This window comes from Vombatus ursinus, unplaced genomic scaffold (assembly GCF_900497805.2).
Source record: "Vombatus ursinus unplaced genomic scaffold, bare-nosed wombat genome assembly UNPS02012147.1, whole genome shotgun sequence".
Lineage (NCBI taxonomy): Eukaryota > Metazoa > Chordata > Mammalia > Diprotodontia > Vombatidae > Vombatus > Vombatus ursinus.
The window spans coordinates 7314-32856 of record NW_020951925.1 but is presented as its reverse complement, the minus strand read 5'-3'; positions in this window follow the sequence as shown (position 1 = coordinate 32856).

The window sequence follows — 25543 nt, the reverse complement described above, 5'->3', positions numbered from 1 at the left end:
TGGTGAGGGACTGGTGGGGATGGTGAGGGACTGGTGGGGATGGTGAGAGGCTGGAGAGGCCGCGCTAGTAGGGGCGCGGGCAGTCCACAGCCCGGCCCATATCGCCCCCATATCGCCTTCTCACCCTCCCGCATTCTCTTCGAGGGCTGACTTCACTGAAGAGGGAAATTCCTCCCCCTTCCTCCCCTCTGAAGGGCTGGGCAAAAGATGAAACGAGCCCGCAGGGACCCGGACTCCTCCTCCTTCTCCTCCCTGACAACTGACTTCTTTCTCATTTGAATGTCTGGCCCCCCCACCCCCTGCCCGATTGCCGGGCGGGAGCTTGGAGTCCTGCAGGAGGACGAGCGAGGAGAGGGCGGCTCCCAGGGGGTCTTGGAGAGACAGGGGAGCGGCCGCAGCCTCCAGGCAGCCAGCCTTCTCACAGTCGGCCTCAGCTCCGAGCTGCTGCACCCCCTGCCAGGTCCAGCGGCAGGGACGGTGACCGGCTGGCTGTCACCTGGGAGCCAGGAAAGAGCCAGCTCAGGCAGACCAAGAGGGCAAAGGCACAGCCCGGGACGCTCAGCAGGAGCCACTGAGGAGGGGGAGGAGGCGGAGGCGGCTGTGCATGCCGGTAATGGGTGCCTCCAGGGTGCCAGGGGCCGGAGCTTGGCGGCTACCCCTGGGCAGGGCATGAGGAGCTGCCTCCAGCAGGCTGCCAGACCACCTGCCGGCTCCACCTGAGCCCCGGGCAGGAGAGGGGAGGGGAGGCCCCCCGTGGGGGCTGAGCTGCCTCGCCGCCTCCCATGGCTGCTGCCCTGTTGCTTCTGCTGTTGCTGCGGGCTGGCCCCTTGCGCTGCACCACCCGAGGATGGAGGGTCTGGGAGCACTGCACAGGTAGGAGTGCCCCCGGGCTGGGATGGATGGATGGGGAGGCTGGGCAGGGCAGCGCAGCGCCCAAGGCGGTCACAGAATGCCACCTGGGGGAGAGGCAAAGAGAGACAAGGTGACCTGAGAAGCCACGCGAGTGCCCTAAGCCTCAGCAGCGGCTTCGGGGGGCAGAATGGGGCTGACCCCGAATGAGAACAGGCTGCCCAACCGATTCAAGTCTAGGCTCCTCCTGTGAGGCTTGACCGAGGAGGCTGGCTGGCAGAGCCAGAGCTGGGGGCAGAGGAGCCGCGCGGAGTGCCCAGGGTCAGCCTGGTCCCCAGAGGCTGCCACCTGCCCCTCAGGAATGAGCAAGCCTCCCCTGCAAGCACGCTGGGGAAATGGTGTATTTCCTCCCCTGGAGAGAAAGCACCACAGGTGGTCATTAATGCCAGACGCCAGGTGAAAACCAGTCTGTAATTAGTGCAGCCGCAGGGAGCTCCTCTGCCGCTCCTCGCCCCTCCTTCCACTCACTCCCGGCGCTAGGGTGCGGGCGATCTGGGGAGCGACCGAGCAGCACTCGGGCAAGCGCGCGGCCGCTCCTCCGATCAAGATCGCTCCTCCCGTGGACTGGAGCCCAAGTTGGGACAAACCCCTAGTCAGCAGAGGGCCAAAGGCTTTTCCCATTGAAGCTTCTAGTTTAGGGGTGAGTTGAGACAGGAGAAGCCAAAAAACACAAAACCCAGCAACAGAGAGATTTTCTCACAGCTTTGGAGAATGTATCAAAAAAACAAAAACAAAAACTTAATTGCTAACAGTTCTGACATTTTATTACCTTTCTATGACTGGTGCCAAGAGATTTTATTTATCAGACCTATAATTATGTAAACAGAAAACCCCAAGCATTGGGCTTGGGAAGGGGATGATGGCGAGAAATGACTCCATTAATGCTGGGAGAACACTGGGTGATTTGTAGGCTTCTCAGATCGTAAATACTCCCCTTGGATCTTAGGGAAGAACAAACTTGGGCCTTTGCTTAAAACGTTGTTGATAAAGTACTCGTTAATTTGTATTAAGAGGTTGCACTTCTATAATGCTCTGTTGCTGGGGTGGGGGTGGGGGTGGGGGGACCAACAACCCAAACTTTGTAATGAGGAAACACACTCACATAAAGGCCAATGTGAACTCAAATGTCACCCAAAGCGAAGCTGCCTGGATGCCCCAGTTTAGGTAGGATCTACCCAGAGTTTGACTTGGAGGAGCTCCATGGACCCGACATGTCTGATCACTCTATCATGGGGAACTGGGGGAGGAGGGTGGAACAACAGAGGTCTTCTGCCACTGGCCTCTTGGAGTCAAAAGACACCTTTATCATAAGGTTATACGATTTAGAGCTGAAGAGAAGTCTGGAGGGCGTTCAGCCCCATCTTCAGGAGCACAGAAGTCAAGGGACTTGCCCAGGTTTGCACAGCAGTAAATTGTTTGAATAAGCCCTTTAGGTCCTTTGACTCCAGATCCCAGCCTACTGACTTCTGAATCCGGGGTAGTGGAGCCCCTCCCTCACTGAGGGTCCAAGGATAAAGAGGTGACTCAAACCACAGCAGGGGCACTGAGGTCATGCTGGATCATGCTTCTCCTAACTTCTGGAAAGCCACTTGTCCTGCCAATGCCATATCATTCTTTTATTACAAAAATTATTTCACTACAAAGTAAAAATCTTGATGTTTCCTGTGCGTCCTGAGAAGTTGTCTTCCCTGTGTTTTATCCTTCTATGTAATCAGCCAGGTTCAGTGGGATGGATTTTTGACCTCTATTCCTTTGCTTCACCATCAAGTCCTCTGGAATTATGGTGGTTGCTGCATTGATCAGAGTTATTAAATCTTTCAAAGTTGTTTCTCTTCACAATGTTGTTGTTAGACAAATATTACTCACTTTACATTAGTTCATACAAATCTCAGGTTTCTTTGAAACTGTCCCTTTCACCATTTCTTATGTTACAATAGCATTCCATTACATTCATATGCTGTAATTTGTTCAGCTATTCCCCAATCGATGGGCATTTGTGTTTTCTAGTTAGTTCTTTGGCACCACAAAAAGAGCTGCCATCAGGATTTTCCCCCCTGAGTCCTTTTCCTATTTCTTTGATGTCTTTGGGGCTACAGTCCTAGTAATGGTGCTGCTAGGGGTGTGCACAATTGCCACTCTGCATCATGGGGTTAGGGGCACGGCACCCCCATGATCTGGAAAATCCATAGAAATTTTTTGGCACCCCTCCCCCTTTGTACCAGAGAAGAAGTCTGAATCATTATGGTATTAAAAGATAAAATAGGTTGACATTATACAATACTATACATATATTTTATCCATTTTTGAATTTCTAAACTTTTTTCTGTGTTGTCTGCTGGCTTCCACAAACTCCCCAAAGTTCCCATTTAACTTCTTATGCTGACCTGCAAAATATGGAAACCACCACAGGGAAAGTTGCAATGTGGAAGGGAAGGCTGCGGTTCTGAATTGCTTTCTAGAATGGCTGGACCAGTTCATGGCTCCACAAGCGGTGTGCCCTTTCCCCATGGCCCCCCTAACTTTTTCATTTCCCTTTTTTGTCAACTTTGCCATTTTGCTGGGTGTGAGGTGGCACTTTGCAGCTTCTTTAATTTGCATTTCTCAAAGAAGCATTTTTCCCCATAGGGCCATTGATACCTTGGGCAGCTTAATGGCTCAGTGGATAGAGTACCAGGCATGGAGTCAGGAAGACCTGAGTTCAAATCTGGCCTCAGATACTTATTAGTTGTGTGACCCTGGTCAAGTCACTTAATCCTGTTTGCCTCAGTCTCCTCATTTGTAAAATGAGCTGGAGAAAGAAATGGCAAACCATTGCAGTATCTTAGCCAAGAAAACCCCAAATTAAGTCAGGGAAAGTTGGACAACTTAATGAATTGATAGGTTGGATTCATTTCTTAGAAAACTGCTCTTCTTACCTTTGACCATTTATCAATTTGAAGATGGCTCTTACTGTTATAATTTGAATAAATTTCTTATAATCTTGGACATGAATCCTTTATCAGAGAAACTTACTGCAAATATTTTTTCCCCAGTTACTTGCTTCCATTTTAGCTGCATTAGTTCTCTTTTTGTAAAAACTTTAATTTTATATATTCAAAACTGACCATTTTACGGGATGGTTTCTATCTGTTTTTTGTTCATAAACTTTTCCCTATCCATAGATCTGAAAAGGTCATTTCTTTCTTGCGCCTCTTAATTTGCTTATGATGTCACCTTTTATGGTTAATTCATGTACCCATTTGGAGTTTGTCTTAATATAAGGTGTGAGACATTGGTTTATACCAGCAGCTAGGTAGGGCAGTGGAAGGAGCACTGGGTCTGGAGTTGGGAAGACCTGAGTTGAAATCCCAACTCAGACACTTCCTAGCTGAATGACTTTGGACAAGTCACTAAACCTTTGTTTCAGTTTCCTCATCTGTAAAATGAGGATAATAATAGCACCTAGGGTGATTGTGAGGATCAATTGAGATAATATTTGTAAAGTGCTCAGCACAGTGCCTGGCACATAGTAGGTACTGATTGTTGTTGTCATCATAGTAGTTGTTCCTTGTTTGCACCAGACTCTTCTCCTAGCAGTTTTTGTTGAATACCGAATTCTTACTTCTTTGGGTTTATCAAACGGGGAATGCTTTTCCCCTTCGAATTCTGTGGAGGACATTTTCTGTGATAGCAAATTACCCTGGTGAGCCTATGTCTCCTTGTTTTATGCCAGGTTTGATGCCAATACCCAGGGAATCACTGAACACTGTATCTCCTGGGGCTCATTTACTAGTCTTTCGTGATCTTAATATGCACATGGGAGACATCTTGTCAGAGGAGAACTGGGAAATCTAGGGTTTGCTCTACTGAGGAATTTTTTTTGGGTCTTGTATCTTCTACCCCCTTCGGTCAGTTGTGTGGCTGTGAAGATGTGGTCAGCTGGTTAAAATCATCAATGAAAGCTTCTCTGCTCTCTTACATTTTTATCAAGGAAACCCTGGATAAGTGTGTATATATATATTATTCTCATAAAGATTTAGTAAAAATAAAAAAAAAAACATTTGTGGGTTGATAGTTGCTGATTTCCTGTCAGTTACTGTTTATTGTAATTAGTGATTTTTTTTTCATTCGTTTGGTGTTTTCCCCTCATTGAGATCTTTTGATCTCTTGGTCCTTTCAGAATTGTACTGCCTCCAGCATGGAATTCTTCTGTATGTACTTAGTCTGTTCCAGCTGTTCTTCCCACCTTCGTCTTCATCCTTTTCATTTGCTCGATCATCAAGTGCACTGGCTCCTGACGGTTAGAGATCCTGTGAAATGTGATGGCTCCCCCTGCTGCCGAGGATGGTTTGCTCTGGTGGTGCTAGCAGGTCTGTCCCTTTTTCTATCTGCATTGGGGTTCTACTTCCCATCTCTTCTCTAAGTGTCCTGGGGAGGTTCTGACTTGGCTAGGTCTTGTGCTAAGTGCATTTCTCCCTCATTTCAACACACTTTGCTGTTTTGAAAGGTGATGCTGCTTGTAATCTGCTCTCCTCTGTCACAGTGCTTTGAAATGAGTTTATCTCCCAAAACCACTGTTGCTCTTGGCTGCCAGATCTCTTCACTTCAGGGGTCTGCTGACTGACGTTCTTTCTGGGCTTTTTTAGCCTGCCCATTTTAAACATGGATTTAAAACTGATTGGCCATCTTTAAGAAACAGTGATGATAAGGGGCAGTGACTTTCCATTTATTCATTTCCCATAGTTAACAGCTTGTTTGAAAAGGCGAGACTGTGACTTCTGTAATTTTACATAGCACTTTCTCATTCTTTCATTTTATTTGTTATTTTTCTTTATCTTTGTTCTAACTAGTTTATGGTCTACATACAACTAATTCACAGAAATGACTCCCTCATTGGTAACAAGTAGTTTCTTGTTTGTGTTTGTGTTTTTTTTTTCTTTTGGTGAGGCAATCAGGGTTAAGTGACTTGCCCAGGGTCACACAGCTAGTAAGTGTCAAGTATCTGAGGTTGGATTTGAACTCGGGTCCTCCTGACTCCAAGGCTAGAGCTCTGTCCACTTTGCCACCTAGCTGCACCTTAGTTTCTCGTCTGTTAAGACAGTTTGCCCGAGTGGTGTGTGTGTGTGTGTGTGTGTGTGTGTGTATGTATGTATGTATTTTGGTGCTCATTGTTTCCTGTTTCAAATGTTTTCTTCAAGAGTTCATGACAGATGGGTTTGAGGCTCCTGCATAGTCTGTGAGCCTCTAAAGTCTTTCATTTTTTATTCTCAACCCATACTTTCTAGCACTTGATTGATTCCTCTTCAGTATCCATTTCCACATTGATGTTATTGATTATCAAGGTATATGTTGACTTAACTTACAAGATCTTGTCAAGATTTTCATAGATTTGTCTCTACTTCTTGATTCTCTGTAAGAGATAATGGTGTGTAAACTGCAATGATCTTTGTGGGGAATTTGTTTATCGTGTTCATCAGGCCACACACAATGAGGTCAGATGATCAAGGGTCACCCGAGCTTACTTCTTGGTAGCCTTTGGGTGGGAGATGAAACCAATTGTGCCGGGTCATCTGTCTGGCCTTCCAAGGAGAATCTGTAGATCCGATTTTTTCCCACTGAGCTGTGACTTGTGACATCTTCTAGCTTCATTTATATGAAGAGTGTTGATCCTAATGTGGTTTAGTCTTTCCAGCAGTATTTCAACTGAGTGGCTATTGGACAATGATCTCGTGTTTAGAGAAGCCCCAGTTGTCTGTATTCTTGGGATGTACAAGTTTCTACAATTCATGTCATGCTACAGAAAGTCTAAAAACAGGTGTGGATGGGATGGTAACTGACCAAAAAAAAGCCAGAGCTGCCCACTTCTTGACTTTGCTTCTCTTTCTTTTGCCTAGGACAATGACTTTTGCCCTGAAAAAGACTGAGCAGAAATGGGAAATGGAAGGTTGATATCTGAGATAAGTAAGGAGATAGTAAGAGAGTACCCTCTTGCCATTGATGGATTCAAGGTTCCTGGCCCAGATGAACTGCATCTTTGGGTACTGGGAAATAGAAACAACAATAACTGGCAGATGTGACTGCTGAGTCACTCAAAGTCAATAATAATTCTAAGATGATGGAGAATGGACTAGAGGAGGGCAAGTGCTGTTCTGAGTCTTATAAAAAGGAAGAATATAGAATTTGAAACCTACAGGCCAGTGAGCTTGATTTCAATTTCTGGAAACATTCTAGGGTGAGTCGTTAAAGAGATGGGTATGGAACATCAATAAAGGGAAATAGTGATCACCAAAAGCCAATATAGCAAAACTCTGGATTCACTCATCCCCCAGAATGCCCCAAGGGCAAATGTAGGCTTTTTGTTAAGGAAAAAAAAAACTTTCTAGCACTTACAGCTGTACAAAAGTGTCAGGAAGTGGTAGATTCTTCTTCATTAGAAATCTTCAGGCACTTATCAAGTATGTCATAAGTGAGGATTCCTTTCAGGTTATCTTGGGCCAAATGGCCACTAGGGTCTTTTCCAATATTCAAATTGTGTGATTCTGTGAACTGTGTGATTCTTAGCATCTTTTTCTTAGCATCCCTTTTCTGCTGCCTAAACGTAGTCACAGTGGAAGCTGAAGGGGCCCACAAAAGACCAAGTACCATTTTCCTTCGTTTTAACAGTGGCTTTGATGAAAGAATTCATTGCCCTGTAACCAGCTTTCTTGTGATAAGCCCTTTACTAAGCTAGCTAGACTGGTTATCTGATAGCACGGCCATTCTTGGAGTCTTTCTAACACGGTAGAGACCATCAGTACTTTTTCCTCTGCTGACACAGCCATTAAGAACTGAAGGGCAAGGATTTTTGTGAAGTACAAATACATAATTTAAGAAAGAGACTAAACATTTTTCTCAGTGAAAAAAGAAAAAAGTACATGCAGATCACCTAATGCCTTGATAGATGTGATCATTACAGTATGTGTTTAATGATGACGAGTCCACACATCAAGTGAGACATAAAACAGGGATATGTTTGCTCACCAGAGGAGCTTGCAGAATATTCCCCGTGATCCTGGTGAAGTCCAAATGGAAAATGAATTTCCTATAGAAAGAGAAATCATCCAGTTGCTCGTTTACAGATTATATTGTGCTCATTGCAAAAAGCCCCAGAATCCTAGAAAGCCTCTATGAGAACACAGTCATTCCAAAGTGACCGGTCTAACAATTCACACAGAAAAAACAAAATGGATGAAGAATGCCTACTGTTCAGATAATAGCATGCAAGTATATGGGCAGTCCATTGAGGTATTCACCAGCACACAATTTTTGGATGGTTATCGCAGATTGGACGTGATCGAGAAACAGCAGTGAATAGGGAGAGAATATGCTGGGTTGGCTTTGGGACCTAGTTTAGTTCTTTTGATGATGCCAAGCTGCTCTCTGACACAATTTACCTTCTTGACAAAAATCCTCCCTCCAAGGTACTGTTTGGCTGCAACTCCTGGAACACCATGGAATCAGAAGAATTGAAATTTGGATGACTAAAGGGCAATGAGGAGAGGTACAGTGGGTCAAAAGTTAAGACACAAGAAGATATGTCTGACTAGAAAAGAACTGAAATGGCTTGGTCCCTCACTTAACCTTATTTGACAGGCAGAGATTCATAAATGAGGGAACCTCAGACTAGGAGATGGCTGTGGTAGGCATCTCAGGCAGTGGCCATGCAAAAGGTCGCCTAGAATAATATCTGGGACTTGGACCCAGGGAAGAAGCACCTGCATTGAAGAGATGGTGGGCTATCAACCTAGAGCATGAAGGAACATTAGCAGTCACCCAGTTTGGAAGATGAAAGCAAGGCCCAGAGAAGGGGAGGGGCTTGACCCGGATCACATAACTAGTAAATGAGAGGTATGCTACCTGCAGGGTCAGGCTCTTGGGGTCAGAAGAGTATGACCTACTGTGTTCCTAGACCTTTTGAACCTTATGGTCAGCAAGCTCTATTAAAAGAAAATAAAAAAAATTAAATGAGTTATAGGGAATCAAATTATGCCAAAATGATGGGGGTATTTTAAAATACTTTTTTTAAGGCAATTGGAGTTAAGTGACTTGCCCAGGGTCACACAGCTAGTAAGTGTCAAGTGTTTGGTCTGAGGCCAAATTTGAACTCAGGTCCTCCTGACTTTAGGGCCAGTGCTCTATCCACTGCGCCACCTAGCTGCCCCTTAAAATACTTTTAGAAAAAAAACACACCCATAGAGATATTCAGGTACATAAGCAACCTCCTCCCTCTGCCTCCCCACCTTTTTATAGTCGTTCTTCAATGCCTCCTTGTAGTGTGCAGGCAACTCGGGACCAAGAAGGCTCTGACACATCATACCAGGTGCATTCTCAGAATGGACTCCAAGTCAGTCAGGCAATAAAGAGTTAAGTGCCTACTAGGTGCCAGGCATTGTACTAAGCCTGTGCTTTCAGTTGTTGGTGTAGTGTATGTGTGTTTTTCTAGTTGTATCTGACTCTTTGTGACTCCATGCTGAAGTGATTTGTCATTTCCTTTTCCATCTCATTTTACTGATGAGAAACAGGGCAAATAAGATGAAGCGACTTGCCTAGGGCCTGAGTATCTGAGGCAGGATTTGAACTCAGGAAGATGAGTCAGTTTTCCTGATTACAAGCCCAGTGCCCTGTGCACTATGGCACCACCTAGCTGCCCTAAGCCTGTGCTAATAGGATACAAAAAGAAGCCAAAGACAGTCCCTGCCCTCAAGGAGTTCCCAGTCTAAAAGGGGAGATAAGCAAACAACTGTGTACAAATAAGCTATGGACAGGATCAGTTGGAGATAATCTTCAAGGGGAAGGTGTTGGCTGTTGTGTATTTCTTGTTGGAAGGGCAGTCTAGCTATATTCAGAAAGGCTCAGTCAGTTGGCTGGGGGGAGGTGGACATTTAGCCACAGCAGCTCATGAATACTGTCAGCCAAATCGCTGAGAAGTTGCCTTCTGTGCTGGTAGAGGAAGTGTCTACACTGTGCAAATGGTGGCCCCTTGAAGCCTTCGGTGCCTTTAACAGGATCCAGAGTTAAGCACTCATCAGTGGAACCTGACTGTCCCTGTCCCTGTGACAAGAGAAACAAGCCAAGTCCTCTTCTGTTGGGAGATGAGTCACAAACTTGTATTTTCATGTTCCTACCAGGGCTGGAAAGGGGACGAACCATTCATACAATAATAAAAAGTGTTATTTAAAAAGTCTGTCCCCCCTTCCCCAAGGCACTTAGCAAATCATGAAATGATGACCCAGCTGCAAAGACTGAGAAAGAAAGACAAGGCGAGTGATACTGAGCTGCTCCTGCTTCCATCTGGAAAGATGCCAAGGAGGTTGCATCATCCCACCCTGTCAGGGCCGGAGGGCTTCGTTTGTTCTGAATATGTTGAGAAAACACATCTTGGCTCCGTGCCCTGCAGGGCTTCACAGTTTAGCCTGAGACCATACAGGGCACAGCATACTCTTACCTTGGCTCTGTTCCAGTGTTTTTGTTCTGATATCATCTGAAAGTTTGGCAGGGCTCAGCCTCACTTTGGTGATTCTGACTGAAAAGACGGGTCCTTTGGGTATGTGGACCTAGACACAGTGTGAAGACGGTCAAACGGCTCTGTAAATGGCCACGACCATGGCTGAGCTGAGCTGACCCTTGGTGCTGGTCATGATAACAATGATGTCGATGACTATACCAATGCACTTTTAGATTTATGAGGTGCTTCCTTGACAACAACCCCTTGAGGGAAATGGGTACTTGATTTAGACTTAAGGGATGATAGCATAAGCAAATTAGGAGAGCAAGGAATATTTTACCTGTCAGATCTACGGAGAAGGGAAGAATTTATGACCAAACAAGAGACAGAGAACATTATAAAATGCAAAATAGATGTTTTTTGATTACATTAAACTAAAAAGGTTTTGCACAAAAACGAAACCCAATGCAACCAAGATTAGAAGGAAAGCAGAAAGCTGGGAAATAATCTCTACAGCAAGTGTCTCTGATAAAGGTCTCATTTCTCAAATATTTAGAGAATTGAGTCAAATTTATAAGAATACAAATCATTCCCCAATTGAAAAATGGTCAAAGGATATGAACAGGCAGTTTTCAGATGAAGAAATTAAAGCTATCTATAGTTATATGAAGAAAATGCTCTAAATCACTACTGATTTAGAAAAATGCAAATTAAAACAATTCTGAGGTACCACCTCACAGCTATCAGATTGGCTGATATGACAGAAATGGAAAATGATAAATGTTAGAGATGTGGAAAAACTGGAACACTAAAGCATTGTTGATGGAGCTGTGAACTGATCCAACTATTCTGGAGGGCAATTTGGAACTGTGCCCAAAGGGCAATCAAACTGTGCATACTCTTTGATTCAGTAATACCACTACTAGATTTATAGCCCAAAGAGAGCATAAAAAAAGGGGAAAGGACACACATGTACAAAAATATTTACAGCAGCTCTCTTTGTGGTAGCAAACAATTGGAAATTGAGAGGATGCCCATCAATTGGGGAATAACTGAACAAGTTGTGGTATATGAATGTGATGGAATACTGTTGTGCTATAAGAAGTGATGAGCAGGCAGATTTCAGAAAACCTGGAAAGATTTATATGAACTGATGCTGAGTGAAGTGAGGAGAACCAGGAGAATGGTGTACACAGCAACATTATGCAATGATTAACTATGTATTGCTGAGAAGAGCTGAGTATCAATCATCCAAGACAATTCTGAAAGACTCATGATGAAAAATGCTAACCACATCCAGAAAAAGAACAATGGAGTGTGAATGCAGATCAAAGCATAGTAGTTTCACCTTTTTTTTCTGTTTTTTCTTTCTTGTGGTTTTTCCTTTTTGTTCTGATTTTTCTTTCACAATATGAGTAATGTGAAAATATATTTAACACGATTGTACATGTATAACGTATATCAGATTGCCTGCAGTCTTGGGGAGGGGAGGAAGAAAAATTTGTAACTCAAAATTTTACAGAAATGAATGTTGAAAGTTATCTTTACATGTAACTGGAAAAAATAACATTAAGGAAAAAAACATCCCCATGAGGGATGCACTATAGAGCTGGAGAAACTGGGACTCTGAGAGTTGAGCTGATAGCTAGTCGATGTCTGAGGTGGGATTCAAACTCAAGTTGGCCTCCACTGGTGGCACTAGGCAGCCTTAGCCCATGTCTATACCATACTGGATAGTTCTACATGAACATGCTTTGTGATGACAGTGAAGATGTCAGACCCTTGACCACAAACTGGACAAGGTTTTAGGCAGAAGCTATGAGATCTTAATGGCTCTGGGACTATGGCGCCCTCAGTTTCTTCATCTGTACAGAAGAAGCAGCTGCCTCATGGGGCTGTTGTGAGAATGCTCCACCTTTGGGGATGGCTATCATTAATGACAGTAAAGACAGCGATAAACCTTGGTCTCTGTCCTCTCCTGTGCCTGTCCCCAAAGCCCCAGTAGAGCTCACAGTAGTAGTGAAGCACTGGCAAGACGTGGGACACAGGAGTAGAGATTTAGAGCCAGAATCAGTGAATTCCCATGCACTTACTGAACAGCTGAGCTCTTCAGTTGGCACGGCTCTCCAAGGCCCAGGGAGGGGAAGGAATGCTTCGAGGAAGTGATAGGGGGAGGCCTAGAGCCCAGGGCTCCAGATTCCTAATCTAGTGCTCTCATCACCCCCACCATCTTGTCTCCAGCCAGAGTAATTGTAAGAGCAGTAGGTCAGGGAATTATTGCCCAAGTGAACCTGCAGACCGAGTGACTTGCCCGGGGTCAGTCAGTTCATAGTAATACCTGCTATTTACACATAGACCTTTAAGGTTTTTGAAACACTGTACATAACACCAACTCATTGGATCCTTACAACAACCTAGGAGGAGAGAGGTGCTATTATGATCCCCATTTTACAAATGAGGAAACTGAGGCAGACAGAAGTCAAATGATTTGCCCAGAGTCACACAGCTAGGAAGTGTCTGAGGTTGGGTTCTAACTCAAGTCTTCTTCACTCCAAGTCCCAGGGCTTTCTCCACTGTGGTGCTACCCAGCTGCCAGTGTTCCAGGGTTTATGGCAGACCAGGAATGAGAGCTTAGATCCACTTCCATTCTTCTCTGGAGATGAACGGTAAAAGACCACAGGACTTGTCCAGATGTCTATGTGGCGATCTGTCTAGTCTCCAGCTTTGACATTAAGTAGCTCCATGACCCTAGGCAAGTCACCACCCTTTCTGGGCCTCAGTTTCTTTATGTGTAAAATGCAGCAATTAGGGTTAGGTGATCTCTGTGAATTTATTTTCATACTAGGTCTGTGATCTCATCTATGAATGGAGTCTGGGGGAGTTCTTTGGGGCCAGGAGAGCTAAGGTGATTTTCCAGGGCTACAGAACCAACTTGTGTCTGAGGCAGGACCTGAGCCCAAGTCTGCCTGTTTCCAAGGCCAGTTCTTGATCACGTAAGACCATCTGTGTCTCCCGAAAAAAACAAAACAAAAAACAAAAAAACAACTCCCCTGTCATTCTAGGACCCCTTCCAGGGCGCCATGGCTACCTTTGTCCCAGCTCGTCACAATTTGGTCTGACCAAGAGAGACGCTCTTCAGAGTGGCAGATGGAGTGTGGACCTTGAAGCCGAAGAGGTCAGGACCACTGGGGTTGGGCCCCCTTGAGGATCTGTCATCAGTTCAAGGGAAGGAGGTTTTGAGGGGAGTTGCTTATTTCAGAACACTTAGTGGTTAGATGACATCTATCTGGTTTTAACAAGACATTGCCGAGAGATCTTTGTTCTCACACTGCTGGGCTGTGGCATAAGGATTAAGCCCAATTCCTTAGGGCAGTACAAGGCCAGCCTTACTCTCTCCAGTGTGCATAAGACTGGGGAGAGGCTTCTCCTGGTCAGCTGGAGTCCAACTCTTCCTACACAGACCCTGACCAGGTCCCTGGCACTTTGTCTAGAGGACATGGCCCATTCCCCTTTGGTCTCCAGGGATGGGGGCTACCCCCAAGATGTCGGGTTGGCTGGGACTCAGAGGAATGGACTCCTGTGCCAGGGGTTGTGCCTAGGAAGGAGGGCAGCAGATGAGTTGGCCTCCCTTTGGCCACCTCTTCCCCCTTTTATTTCATGTCTTTCTTCTGGAGGACCTCTAGGGGTGGAGGAAAGGATTTCTCCCTCTCCTCCCTCCAGGACTTATTAATGTTGACTTGCAGCAGCAGCTCATCATGGACACAGATCATCGAAGTCACACAGAGGGCAGCGTGCCCAAGAGGGGAAATGGTAGTGACCTGTATTCCTGAAGAAATACATGAATAGAGGGCCCCGAAGGAGAAGTCATGGAACAAACTTGCCCTCCCTGACTTGAGGGGGGAACCCTGAATCTTGCCTTTTAGTCAAAGACGACTCCCTGGACAGCTCCAGCCTTGAAGATGGCCTCCTGGGTGATCCCGGGAGAGTTCAGAGATCTGGACTTATCTTGGGAGATTTTCTGAACCATGTGCTTCAGGGGACAGAAGACCAGCCATGGGGCTCCCATGGCTAGAGAAGCAATGAAGGGCAGCCAGGCCATGGGGAAGGAAGGGACTGGATCCCTGTCATATCCCACTCCTGGGAGGCCCTTGAACACCTTCCACGTTTTTTATACCTAATTATGATCTCCTGTGAGTCCTTTGCATTTCCTAGGTTTTCTGTGAGATGTAATTTTAGCTTACTCCATATTCAACAGCTATGTGATAAAGGGCTAAACTCAGGAAGATCTGAGTTCAAATCTGGCCTCAGACACTTATTAGCTGTGTGACCCTAGGCAAGTCACTAAAAACCTCTCGCAGTCTCAGTTTCCTTATCTGTCAACTATCAACACTTACCTCCCAAGGATCAAAGGAGATATTGTTTTTAAAGCACTTCCCACAGTGCCTTGCACATGGGAAGTGCTATATAAATGTTAGCTATAGTTACTACCTTAACTACTTAAGTGGAAATTGGAGGCCTTGTTACCCACATCTAGGGACATGAGCTACACCTAAGCTGTATTAGGACATGGTCCCAGAGTAAACTCCATGTGGAAGTATAATGAACCAATCAATCAATAAAAAGAGAGCTAGCCTTTAGGAGAGACCTGGTCTGTTTAAATCCAGAGGCTGATGCAAAGACAGCTATGAAGATATACCTCTCTCTCTGCCCCCCCCCAAAAAAACTCGTACAAGTTATATTTTTAGACACATGCACATCAGAAAAGGCAAGTAGGTGGGTCAGAGAGCCAGAGCCAATGAAACCTATAGACTGTCTTGAGACTTTGAGGAAAAAAAACAGGAAACATCACTAGACTCGCCTTTTCCAGCCTGGTAATCTTGGGGGGGTGGGGGTGGGCATGGGGAATTAAAGATGGAACGCTGCTGCCCCCTCGTGGCAGCACAGGCAAGGTAGAGGATCTTTCTTCCTTGACCCTGACTCCCACTCCTCACTCCCACCCCCAGGATTAAGATCATGAAATCCTAGGCTGAGAGCAGAGCCCTCACTTTATAGATGAGGAAATGAGGGCCAGAAAGGGGAAGGAACACCCCCCAGGCCCTCATAGCATATAAGCTATGTGAGGCTGCTTTGGGGATTTTCGTTGTGTCTCTAGGACCTAGTCCACCATGGAACCTTCAGGTGCTAAATAATTACTTGTGGAACTGAATGGAATGGAAAAGTCTCTCAGCCTCTTGGAAGCACTTACATTGCAGGGATGGAATGATGCCTATCTAGGCAAGAATAAAAAATCAACCATCAAGTTCTTATTGTGTGCCAGGCCCCAGCCAGGGACACACGAAATTATGGTGAATGGAGTGCCTGGGATACAACACACAACGAGAGCCAGTCTCTGCTCTTGAGGAGTGTGTCTTCAGCAAGGGCAGATGACACACAGAATCTGCTTGTTAATTCCTCCTGGGCCCAAACAGTCCAGTCTCGATTCTCCCTCTGTTCACCAGCAGCCTCTTTCTCACCCTGCAAAGTCTCTCTGCTCCTGGGGTTGGCTCTTTTGTAGACTGGTCAGTTGTTTCTGGAAGTTCCACCCGAAGAAAGGGCTGAGGCTAACAACATTCACTGCGTTCCTCCTGCAGCTCTACTACTCTTTTCTCCATGACCATGAGAGGGATGTTCCTCATCCCCTGGATGGCTTCACTTCAGCTGCTGCTTTCTCCCATTAGAATGGAAGTTCCTCGAGGGCGCCAACTGTCTTTCTTTCTGACAGCATTTGCAATCCCAGGACATGGCAGACTTCCTGGCAAAGAAAAACCCACTAGTAAATACATCTTGAGTTCACTTGAAATAGAGAGGAGTCATGGCCAGTGGGGGGATTGTGGTTGGGAAAGTTCCTGGGTGGTGACTGAAGTCAGAGTGGTGCAGACCAACATAACTCTTTGGAGGAAAAATGGGGGAAACGATTTTATTATGAATCCCCAAAAGGAAAGCAGGACTGAGCAGGAAAATGGGTGCACAGTGGGAGCAGAAGTAGAATAAAAGGGAGCATAGCTAGAGGAACCAGAATGATACAGGGATACATGAGGCTGTGGGGAACTCCTCGCTCATGGTGTGGATGGGCTCACAACATGAAGGGAGTCGGGAGACAAGGCACACGTTCAGTGAACCACTGATGCTCCAGAGTGTTTGCAAAATAAGATTATCAGACGATCAGTTTCAATAAGGAAAGAGCCCTGAAACATGAGGACAAATGCGTCGTTAAATTCAGTAATCCTGAACAGGATGTCCAGAAGACATTTTAAATTCTACATGTTCACAACTGAATTCATTATGTTTCCACATAAAAATTCCTTCCTATCTTCCCTCTTATTATAGAGGATAACGCCACCTTCCTAGTCCCCCATCCTCACCAACTCAGACTCCTGTTGGACTCCTCGCACTCTCTTACTCCACAAATCCAACATGGGGCCAAGGCCTGTGAACTTCTCCTCCGTAGCATCCCTCCAATCTGCCACCGTGCCTTCTCTGATGTTGCCGTTACCATGGGTCCTCTGCAGCATTCCTGCCAGCCACTCTGCTGAGACATCCTCAGGCGACCACGGAGGCAGCCAGGACCAGGCAGGCTGTGGAAAGGGGTCCTCGTCCCAGCAAGAGTCAGACAGTCAGATGCCTCCTCAAGTATGTTCCAGCAGGGGAGAATCTGTCATTCAAAGTGGACAGTGGTGGGGGGTGTTGGCTTTCCTGGCAGGTTCTGGCCTCCATGCTGGTGGCACCAGGAAGCACAGAGGGACCCGCTCAAGTCCACACCCTCAGCGAGCACGTGAGGGATAGGAGTCAGGCTGAGTGTTCTCTTGTCATTTGCCAGGCATGCCCTCTCGGGGTGTGACAAAGTGCTGGCTGGAGGATTTTCTGGCCCAGGCCTTTTCCAGGGGTCTCCTGTGACAGCGTGGCCCCTGGTCAGGATACAGGGAGAGTTCCTAGTCAGACAGTCGTTCCTCTCCCTGCCATGGTGAATGTCACCCGGCACCCCACCACTGCTGTTCCTTCCACTGTGGCAAGGTGGCTTTCTGACTACTGGAATCCAAAAGCATTTTTGGGAGGCCTTTGCCTCCCCTCCCTTGTTATTCCTACAGGCTGCACTTCAGGGATTTCATGATTGGTGCCATGTGCCATTCCTTCAGGAAAGCACAATGTTCAATGGCCTCACTAATTTTCTTGACAGTCTATTTCAGAGTAATGTTAAAAATATTGCCTCAAATAACCATTTATTTGCTTGTATTTTCTATGTTCTTATGGCTGATGCTGATTCTGCAAGGGTTTAATCCACAGTGTCAACAGTACATGAACTTGTTTCAGATCAAGACCCTCCCTCCCCTTTAGCCTCTGTGTTTATCGTTCTCTTGTGGCCACTGATCACATCCAAATATAAAAGTTGGTTAATGCATATGTCTGTGGATTGGAGAGATATGTTTGTTGACATCCTTGGCAGCCAAGTGTTTTAGCAGACAGATCACAAGGCCGGTGGTCAGGAAGCCTTCCACTTAAATTTCACTTCTGATATTCAATAGCTCTATGACTCCTGAAATTTCACTTAACCTGTTTTCTTCAATTTTAAATTGTAGATTGCTACTGAACCTACCTCCCAGTGTTATTTTCAAGATCAAATAAGAGAATAATGGTAAATGCTTAGCCCAGTGTCCAGCACACAATAAACATGGGATAAATGTTAGCCATTATTATTTTCATGGGTTTTTCTAGTCATTCCAGTCCTTGAAGATATCTCTTATTTTACTTCTTACATCAGAGCAATTTTTGTTAAGATGATATAGATTCACTACATTCTCATAAACATTTCTTAGAGATGACAAAGTAGTTACATGTATATGTGTGTGTGTGTGTGTGTATTTATGTATAGTTGGTTCCTTTCAGGTCACTTTCTTCTCACAGATTCAGATACACACACACACACACACACACATACACACACGCCCACACACCCACACACACACCCACACACACACCCACACCCCACTCCTCAAGGCCACATTGTAGGTGAATTCTTCCATATTCCCAACAAATATTCAATTACTTGCACTTTCTTAAGAAAACTATTTTATGACAATGAAATGAAAGAAATGGAGTAACATTTAACAGGGGACAAGATAACTTGATTTTCATGACAGAACATATTACAAAGCGCTTCCCCGAGAGATGGGCTAGATGCGCATAGACCGCATAGGGGAGTGAAACGACCAGGAGTCTTGGGAGCCGAGGACATTTACTCCATGGAGGTCATGAGAAGAGAATTACTGAAACACTGAAGATTCTGGGTCAACTGCTTAGTTTTGAGTGCCCAGGAAAGGCCCCTTACAGTGGATGAGCAAGGCCATGACCACGGTGATCTGAGAAGTGGATGCTCCAGGCTCCTTTCATCTGAGCACAGACCATGCGTGCTCAGCAGCAGGAGGGGGTGCAGGAGGCCGGCTGGTAACAGGAGACCCCACAGGCCACAGGCTTGCAGCACACACACACACACACACACACACACACACACACACACACACAGCTGGTTTGCAGCAGACTGGCATGCAGCAGTCAGACTGGCAGGGGCTCGACACGCAGCACGCAGGGCTGTAGGGACCAGCCTGGCAGCAGGGGGACTGGCAGGGGCTGGACATAAAGCAGGAGGGGGAGCTGCTGCCAGCTCCACAGATTGCCTGGCAGCCGGTCACCACGGGGCAGGCTGGGCGGCAGAGCAGGGCCACACAGGAGGCCGGGCGGCAGCAGGGACGGACACAGCAGACGGGCTTGCAGCAGACGGGCACGGAGCAGGCCGGCTGGCAGCCAGTGGAGCAGCTGGTGTGGCACATGGTGTCTGGGGTGGGAGGGATCTTGGGAGAGGAGCAGAGGAGGAGGGATGGCTTTGGACAGCTCCTTCCCAGGACCAAGGCTTTTATACCCCTCTGCAGAGTGTGTGCCCATGTGTTTGAGTGTGTATTTGTGTGTGTATGTTTGTGCATGTGTGTGTTTGTGTGTGTGTGACACAGCACCAAAGCAGCCACTGTCCTTGTCTTTGCTCCTAACATCTTATTGCACGCTTTTGGGTTAACTGCTCTGAGCAGCAAACTTCTCCCTTGGGTCTGAGGCTCATTGCTTCCTTTCAGAGGCCCACCCCCTCCTAAAACAGGATGTTTTATTCTAGCTCCACCTCCCTTCTGCCCAGCCCCTCAAGAGTCAGCTCAGTCTACTGCCCTCACAAAACGGCCAATGAAACTTCCAAAATTCAGAGATCATCTCCCCTCCCCCCATGCCCCCACTGCACAGATGAGGAGAACGACCTGGCTGGAATTCAGAAAGCTGAGTGGGGACACAGCTGGCCCCAGAGCCTCGGCCCCTGCCTCGCAGCCCTGTGCAGGTCTTCAGTGCCTCCTGAAAGACCACCCCCCACACCGAGGCACCTGCAAGGCTGGTGTGTGCTGAGCACCCGCTCTACAAGTGACGAGGAGTAGCACGAAGGTCCCTGTGTCCTGATTTCCCCTTTTATAAGCCCTTTGGGGCGGCAGTGACGATGGGGGAGGGGACACGTGACTGACCCAGGCAGCCGGGGCACTGCAAGCCCGTGCCCAGGACACGTCTCTGGCTCCCTCAACAGCTTCCTCATCTTAAGCCGGAGCCCATTGGCCTGATGAAGCAGCCAGAGGAAGTCAAGATGGAGACGAGGTGTCCACTCCCGGGCAGGGATGCTTCCACGATGCCAAATGTGCTCCCCTCCACCCCTGCAATTCCCCAGGCTGCATGGGCCAACCCTGGTGCTCTTTTAGGGCACAAGTTCTTGCGCTTGACAAGAAGAAAAGAGAGCTCCAGGTTTAGGGTCAGGTGTGCCCCAGAACACAGAGAGGCAGGAGAGTCACCAGGGAGTCAACGGTTCCCAAGGCCAGGCAGAGCACACCCTTCATCCACTCTACAATGTTCAATAGCTAACCTTTACCAGCAGAGCAGAAGGCAAGTTCCCCAGACTAGCTTCCAAAGCCTGGAAGTCAGAGGCTAAAGGGCTCTCTCAGGGTCCGGCCCTGCAGTGTCAAGTGCTGGAGACGGGGTGTCTGCTCAGCGCATGTGCCGCACGAGCCCGCCCCTCCCCCTACTCCCCTCCAAGAGCCCTGGATACAAGGGGGGGGAACCCAGCCAGGGCGCCTGCGCACATCGCTTGGGCCCGGGGTCCCCCCTCTCCTCCCCTCCTCCCCAAATTAGCCCCCACATAAGGCCCCGGAGGGACTTGAAAGGACAGGCCACGACAGGGCACTGCTGGTCCTGGGGGGTTTCGGCGCAGCCCCTTCCCCACCCTGGCTCACTCTCCCTGGGTAGGGATCCTCCTCTGCAGCTGCCTCGAGGCGGTGGTGGGTGAGAGACGCACCCCAGGGCGCATGCTCCATCCCCCCCCAGCACGTGACCACGACCCTTGCTTCCTCCCTGGGGCTTTCATGCGCATGCGCCTTGGATCGCCTTTGCCCTGGAATCCAGGCCTTCATTAGACCAATGGCTGGCAAGCCATTGCTGCCCAACATTGCACTTGGGGAGGACTTGAACTCGAGTGTAGAATTTTAATTTATCCTATTAAATTCCATCTTATAAGAATCTTCTTCCCGTGATCTAGGCCCGCCAGGGTCTGTTCGGACCCCCAGTCATCCGACAGAGCAGCCTCCGGTCCCTCCCTGTGTCTCCCCCCTTCCTCTCTTCCCCCTCCCCCCTTTTATCCCTACTTCTCCCCCTCCTCCTCTCTCTCTGTCCCCTCTCCTCCCTCTCTGTCTCCTCCCCTTCCCCCCTTCCTCTTCTCTCTCCTCCTCTCTCTCCCCCTTTCCTCCTTCCCCTCCTCTTCCCCCTCCCCCTCCACTACTTTCCCCTTCCCTCTCCCCCCTCCTCTCCCCCTCCTCCTTTCTGGCCCCCCTTCTTCCTCCCCTCCCTCTCTCCCTTTCCCCTTCCCTCTCCTCCCTCCTCTCCCCCTCCTCCTCTCTGTCCTCCCTTCTTCCTCCCCTTCCTCTTTCCCTTCTCCCCCTCCCTCTCTCCCTTTCCCCTTCCCTCTCCCCCTCCTCTCCCCCTCCTCCTCTCTGTCCCCCCTTCTTCCTCCCCTTCCTCTTTCCCTTCTCCCCCTCCCTCTCTCCCTTCTCCCCCTCCCTCTCCTCCCTGTGTGCCTCCCTACAGGCTTCCTCTCCTATCTTCAGACTTATATCCGTGCTTATACTTTGCTAGGCTTACCTTGCATTTGCAATGCTCTGCAGTCCCGCCAAACGTCAATCTTGCTCAATCAACCAGCATGCACTGGGCACCTACTGTGTGCCAGACACTGGACCAAATCCTGCCAGCAGAAGTACAAGAACCAGTCTCTTTTTGCACGCAGCTTATCCTCTAACGGAGGAGACAACAAATGTATAGATTTAGGAGGAATGCACAGGAGCCAACCCAAACCACATTTCTCAATTTTCAGTGTGAACATTTACACCTTGGAAATTGGCAGCTGCTACCAATCTGGGCAGCCAGGTGGCTCCATAGTGCACACAACGCTGGGCCTGGAGTCGTGAAGACCTGTATTCCAATCCGGCCTCAGACACTTACTGGCTGTGAGTCTGGGCAAGTCACTTCACCCTGGTTGCCTCAGTTTCCCCATCTGTAAAATGAGCTGGATATGGCAAGAATATGGCAAACCACTCCAATATCTTCGCCAAAAAGAACCCCAAATTTGGACCAACTGAAACAACAAATGACCACTTGGGGCTTGACTTGTTGTTCTGTTGAGGGGAGAGGAGGTCAGATGAGGTTTGGCAAGTGTTTGGATCTTTGGGGCAAGAGAGAGAGGTAGGATTACAATCTGGGTACACTTCAGAAACAGGGGAGAGTTTGGAGAAAGATGATGAATGGCATGCTGAGTTTGAGATCTCTCTGGGACATCTAGTTTGAAGCATCCAACAGGCCATGGGGGATGCAGAGGAGAAATTGGGGCTGATATCTGTTTTTCAGGGAGGTTGGAGAGAGAGTCAGACAGACAGAGACAGAGAGTGACAGAGACAGAGACAGACAAAGAGAGAGAGACAGAGACAGAGAGACAGACAGAGACAGAGACAGAGAAAGAGAGAGACAGAAAAGAGGGACAGAGACAGAGAAAGAGAGAGACAGAGACAGACAGAGACAGAGACAGACAGAAACAGAGACAGAGAGACAGAAAGAGACAGAGACAGAGAGAGTGAGTAAAGGGAAGAGGGTCCAGGACAGGTCCTTGGCAAGTGTCTGCAGTTAGAGTAGTATCAATGAGGAATCAGCAAAGGAGACTGAGGAGTGGTCAGACAGGTAGAAGGAGAAACAAGAGTGTCATAAGAACCTGAGTTGAGAGCATCCAAGAGGAAAGGATGGCTACTGGGGTCAAATGGAGCCAACAGGCCGAGAAGAGTGAGGACGGACCACAAAGCATCAGATCTGGCCATTTAAAGGTCATTAGTAACTTTGGAGAGGGCAGCCCCAGTGGAATGATGGTGGGGTTGGAAGACAAACTGCAAAGGGCTGACAAGTGCATGAGAGGAAAGAGTGGAGGAAGTGAGTGTAGATGGCCTTTTTAAGGAATTTAACTGAGAAAAGAAGGAGAGTAACAGGGTGGGGGAAGGGGAAATGGTAGAGTCTAAAGAAGGTTTGTTTTTGTTTTTGTTTTTTTTTTTTGAGGGATAGGAAGAGTTAGACATGTGTGAAGGCAGCAGGGAAGGTCCTGGTGGATACACAGAGAAACTGAAGATCAGAGATGATCCAATATGCTACAGTGAACAGGAAGGGATAGGATCAAGTCCTCTACAATGTAGGCAGGTTGGCCATGGAAAGGAGATCACCTCTCTGTCAGAGATGGAGGGAAGACTACAGAGGTTTCATAATGAAGAGGGAGTTCAATGTCCTCAGTAAAGTAAGAGAGAAGATCCTCAGCTGACAAAGGCAGGAGGGGGAGGAATGAGAGACTTGAGGAGAAAAGAGAAGGTTTGGAATAATGGTTTCTGTGTGAAGTGAGAAAGGGACTCAATTACCATTTAGGAAGGCTATCTGTCCCTCATGCCAAGAATGCGCTTCCTCTTATCTTCTCTTAGAATCCCTGATTTCCTTTTTTTTTTTTAATTTTGGAAATTTATTTATTTTTAACATTCTTTTAAAAAAATTGAGTCCCAAATTCTCCTTCCTTCCCACCCCTCCCCCACCCACTAGTAGTGACATTGATGGATCAGAGGCTATGCCTGGTTTTATTGCCTTTCAGATCTAGTTCCAAATTGTTCTCCAGAATGGTTGGGCCAGTTCACTACTCCACCAACATTTCATTAGTGTCCCTATTTTTCTCTCACTCCCTCCCGCATTTGACATTTCTGATAGGTATGAGATGGTACCTCAGAATTGTTTTAATTTGCCTTTTTCTAATCAATAGTGATTTAGAGAATTTTTATATGAATATAAATACCTTTGATTTCTTCTTTTGAAAACTCCTTAGTTTTATCCTTTGACCATTTATATGTTGAGGACTGGTTCTTATTTTTTATACATTTGACTCAGTTTTTTTTCAGCCAAAGACAAGGTTTATTAGAACATCCATCATATTGGCCAGACTCTTAAGGAATCTGAACATTACTGAGCTATTGGCTAGATTATAAGAATCTGAACGGTAGCTAGATTTTAAGAATCTGAGCCTTAGCTCAGTTTTATACTCAGTATATATCAGAGAAACTTGCTGTAAAATTTTTTTGATCTTCATTATCTGTGATATCTTTTAGCAAAATGTAATTTCCTTGATTATCTCTTTTAATTAGATCCATTTTTGCTTTGGGGCAGCTAGGTGGCACAGTGGAGAGAGAGCTGGGCCTAGAGTCAGGAAAACTCCTCTCCCTGAGTTCAGATATGGCTTCAGACACTTACTAGTTTCTTTCTTTCTCTTTGGTCTCTTTGGGGTATAGACCTAGAAGTGCTATTGCTGGGTCAAAGGGTATGTACAGTTTTATAGCCCTTTGGGCATACTTCCAAATTTTCTCCAGAATGGTTGGATCAGTTCACAACTCCACCAACAATGCATTAGTGTACCTATTTTCCCTCATCCCTTTTAGCATTTGTCATTTCTTGTAGGTATAAGGTGGCACCTCAGAGTTGTTTTAATTTGAATTTCTTCTATCAATGATGATTTAGAACATTTTTTTCATACAATTGTATATTTTTTAATCTTCTAATTTATTAATGTATTTTTAACATTTTGAATTCCAAATTCCCTCCCTCCCTTCCAATGAGAAGGCAAACAATATGATATCATAGGAAGACTCATCTTCGTGACTTCGAATCTGACCTCAGCCATTTACTAGTTGTGTGATCTTGGGCAAGTCACTTAGCCCTGTTTGCCCCAGTTTCCTCATCTGCAAAATGAGCTAGAAAAGGAAATGGCAAACCACTCCAGAATCATTGCCAAGAGAACTCCAAATGGGGTCACAAAGAGTTGGACATGACTGAAAAATAAATGCCAACTGAGTCTTGTGTTTGACTATAAAATTTTCTATTCGACTCTGGTCTTTTCATCAGGAATGCGTGAAAGTCCTCTCATTAAATATCCCCCCCCACCTTTTTTCCCTCTCCTGAAGGATTATTCTGTTCTGGGTAGATTATTCTTGATTGTAATCCTAGCTCCTTTGACTTCTAGAATATTGTATTCCAAGCCTTCCACTCCTTAAATGTGGAAGCTGCTAAATCTTGTGTGATCCTGACTGTCACTCTACAATATCTGAATTGTTCCTTTCTGGTTGCTTGCAATATCTTCTCCTTGATCTGGAGCTCTGGAATTTGGTTATAATATTCCTAGAAATTTTCATTTGGAGATCTCTTTGAGAAGGTGATTAGTGGATTTTTAAAGTTTATATTTTGCCCTCAAATCTAAATATTGGGGCAGTTTTCCTTGAAAATTTCTTGAAATATGATGTCTAGGCTCTTTTTTGTCATGTCTTTCAGGTAGTCCAATAATCCTTAAATTATTTCTCCTTGGTTTATTTTTCAAATCAATTGTTTTTCTGATGAGATAGTTCACATTTTCTTCTATTTTTTTCATTCTTTTGACTTTGTTTTATTGTTCTTGTCTCATGGAGTCATTAGCTTCCACTTGCTCAATTCTAATTTTAACTAAATTATTTTCTT